This window comes from Miniopterus natalensis, chromosome 19 (assembly GCF_054644295.1).
Source record: "Miniopterus natalensis isolate mMinNat1 chromosome 19, mMinNat1.hap1, whole genome shotgun sequence".
Taxonomy (NCBI): Eukaryota; Metazoa; Chordata; class Mammalia; order Chiroptera; family Miniopteridae; genus Miniopterus; species Miniopterus natalensis.
This window is the reverse complement of record NC_142099.1, coordinates 31,121,586-31,125,182: the sequence shown is the minus strand read 5'-3', so window position 1 is coordinate 31,125,182 and position 3,597 is coordinate 31,121,586.

The window sequence follows — 3,597 nt, the reverse complement described above, 5'->3', positions numbered from 1 at the left end:
ATGACCTTGCACTACAGGCTTCACTCTACTGCTCCTGCCTGACCTCCTGAGAGTCTGGCAAGCAGATACTAGAGGATCCTGGGGACTGAGGGCAAGCCCATGGTCACTTAGAGGATCCTACCAAGTATGAAATCAGGCCCAGGTTCCAGTAACTCCCCTCTAGGCTGTGATAACAAGACCTCTTCCTTTGTACATTCTTTTTTTATATTTAAGGTTTTCAATTCTAACAGAAACAGTAAGAAAAATAAAATGTAAAGAATTTGGGCGTCTGTGTTGCATGTAAAAGGACTGTGGTGAGGGCATCTGGCTCTTATTTGACTGTCTTATTATATTATCTTGTTTGCTTTCTCCTCAAGTATTGCCAGGATGTAGATCACCTATGAATGGCCCAAGAAGTGTCACTGGTTTATTGCTTATCAACTTTCAGGTGTAAGTGAAGCCTGCAGTGCAAACACCTCTCACCAAGGAATCAACTCATGCACCCAGTGAAGAACAAAGCCCATGCTCTGGCCTTGGCAGAGGGCAGTAAACAGATCATTAGCAATGGTTTAGCTTAGCAGCCCCGAGGAGGGACCATAGGAAGAAAGCTTCCCAGGGAGGGTGACCTTTGAGGCAAATGAACAGATTTCAGTTGGCAGGCGTTGAGAACCCTCCACTCCTTTAGCTCCTTTCTCTGCAGTCTCTCCATATCTGGGGTCTCAAACTACCTTCCAGAGCTTGAGGTACAGGGATCATTCCCTTCCGATTTACAAGAAGAGAAATCAGAGTGTGACCAAGGGACCATCCAAGGTTAGGTCTTTCTAGTTTGATACTGAGCACAAGTGTGCTCAGCTAGGGCTGCAGACTTGAATATAAAGCACAAAGGAAATATAGGACAGCCTCTGCCCTTGGGGAATGTGGTGTCATTAGCAAATAAGATAGATAAATAAAATACCAAAAATAATTGTAAAAGTGTTGTGCAAATAATTCACTTCCCCAGCTATTTATCCAGAACTCTATCTGCGGGTATTTTGTAAGACACCTGGGTAGGGGCTGGGAAGAGTTAGAAACCCAGTGAAATACAGTCCCACACCTTAAGAACTCACAGTTTAACTGGTTATAGGGGAGCAGGGTGGCAGAAAGAGGAAGCTAACAGTTGGTGGAATGCTGGGTGGGGCAAAAGTAGGTTTACATTTGTGAATACTTGAAATACAGTTTATTCTTGTATGATTATTTATTAATTATTGTACTATTTTCCATACGAACAACTATAAACCTACTATTGCCCCACTGTGAAATAAATCTGTGTGATGATGCCGGAAAATAGTTACATAGGGAAAGAGAAGGAAAGAGAGGGAGCAAAACCCTTTCACGTCTTTATCCTTGCAGATCCAGATCAGTAATCACCTCCTCCGTGAAGCCTTCCCGGGCAAAATGAGGTCCTTCTTCAGGAACTCAAAGCACCCCTAGTATAGAATGTACCTCACTGCTGTACTTGTTTCCTTTCTGCTTGTCTCAACTCAAGGGCCCCACATGAAAGAAAAGAAAAAAGGAAGGCCTATGATTGTAGTGGGGCTGGGTATTACATCCACTATAGTCTTTTTACTGTTTTCCTGAAATATAATTCACGTACAGTAAAAGGCACAAATCATAAGCACGCAGCCATGCTTACATACGTAAAGCCACCACCCAGATCAAGTTCTAGAATGCTTCTAGTGCCCCAGATGCTGCAGGCTGCCCCCTGTAACAGGGTCACTGACACTGTGGCCAGAGGAGTAGAGCCAGCAGGCTGCTGTCGCTGGGGAGCAGCATGTAAGGAAATGATGAAAGGATTCCAGGCGTCTGGGCTGGAGAAGCCATGTGCTGGAGCGAGGTTATTATTTGTGAGGACTAACAGTGCAGAAACAATTAGACTTGTCCTGTGGGTGGCAGTGGGGAGCCACAGTGAGGAGCATTTCAGTTCAGCATAAAACCCTTCCTACAACAGAGCTGACCCCCAGGAAGTGATAAGGAAGGCTCCCATTAATAAAAGATATCAGTCAGGAATAAGACTGCCAAACATTTATCAGTAGTGATGGGGTTGGGATAGGGGACTTGATTGGAGATGGCTCCCTCCAACTCTGAGCTTCTATGATTCTGAAATTCTCTGACAATGGCACAGAAGGACTGTCAAACACCTGTGGTTATGAATTGTTTGTTTTTCCAGAGGAAAAGTTTTTCATCAAAAGTATTGTGCAGGCCCACCATTATCAGCACTGTCACCACCTACAAAACAACTGAGCCAGAGAGACCTTAGGGCTCCCCTCCCTGGTGCTCACAGTCTAGGGGGATGGAGCAGATGCTGGGGTGGCACTGTGAGATGGGACCAGCACCTGCAAGAGAAGTTGGTTGTCCCCATATCATTCCAAGTTGTCACCCACCAACTCCTCAATCCTTTTGGCCCTGGTCCCCCTGGAGGACGAGTGGGCATGAATCCTGGCTCCCACCACTACGAGAACACCAGGGCAGAGGTGACACTGTAAGACCTTACTGTTATGCCTCCTGGAAACAATGCAGGACCAGGATCTTGGCTCAGAAGCAGGACCACACAAGCACCCATCAGCCCTGTGACCACCAGGGGCAAAGGACAGCCTGCGTCAGCTGCAGGCCTCTCCAAGGACTCCCAGCCTGGAGGCTAACATCCTCCCAGTCCAACTCCTTCCGGCTTTTCCCAGCAAAATAGGAATTTCCCCCAGAGCTCTTTTCCCTCCTGGAGGGTTATTTCCAAATTTCTCCTGGGATTTCCTTCAGGTCACCACCTTCCCCTTTCTGGCCCCCTCTGCTCCCGCAAATAGGAAGAAGAGAGAAAGTCTGGACCAAGCATCCACACCTTCCTCCTTCCAACACCTGTCGGAGGCGCAGAGGTGTTGCTGCAGGTGAAGGCGGACTCCAGGCCCTTCCTTCCGCAGAGCCTGCGGTGAAGATGGATAGTTTCTAGGGTTTTCTGTGAGGGCAAGGAACCTTTTGAGGTACTAATGAGAACGATGACTACCCTCCCAAGAACAAATACATGTAGGGGATTTGGGGAGGCTGTGCCAGACCCTGGGAGTCCATCTGTGAAGCCTCTAGGTTGAGAGGGAAGGCTGGGGGCCGCCTCTACCGCCAAAGCCCAGGCCTGGCTGGTGTCTGGGGAAGGCGCTCTCCCCAGCCCAGGCGAAGCGCAGCAAGACCCCGCTCTCCAGCCTCCCTGCGCACACTGGGCCGCTCGGGCTCTCGGTTTGCCCGGCTCTAAAATGGGCACTCGGGCCCCTCCGACCCTGGGGAGCTGCGGAGGGCGGCTGGCGGGACTGGAGCTGGGGAGAGGAGGGTGGGGGTGGAGAGCGGCTCCGGGTTGGTCTCCCGACGCCCGGGGAGGGAGAGCTGGTGAGTGCGGGAAGGAGGGGGAGGCGGGCGCGCCGACGCCGCCGGCGGGCCGCCCCCGCCCCGCGCCCCCCACCCCGCACCCCGCACCCCTCACCCCCAGGCCCGGGGGCGGGGCCCCCGCCGGGCGGCCCTCGCGGCTCCTCCCCCGGCGCCGGCCTCTAGGGCCAGCGGCCCTCCGTGGGCGGGCGGCACTCGGGCACCGCGCGCTCCAGGCAC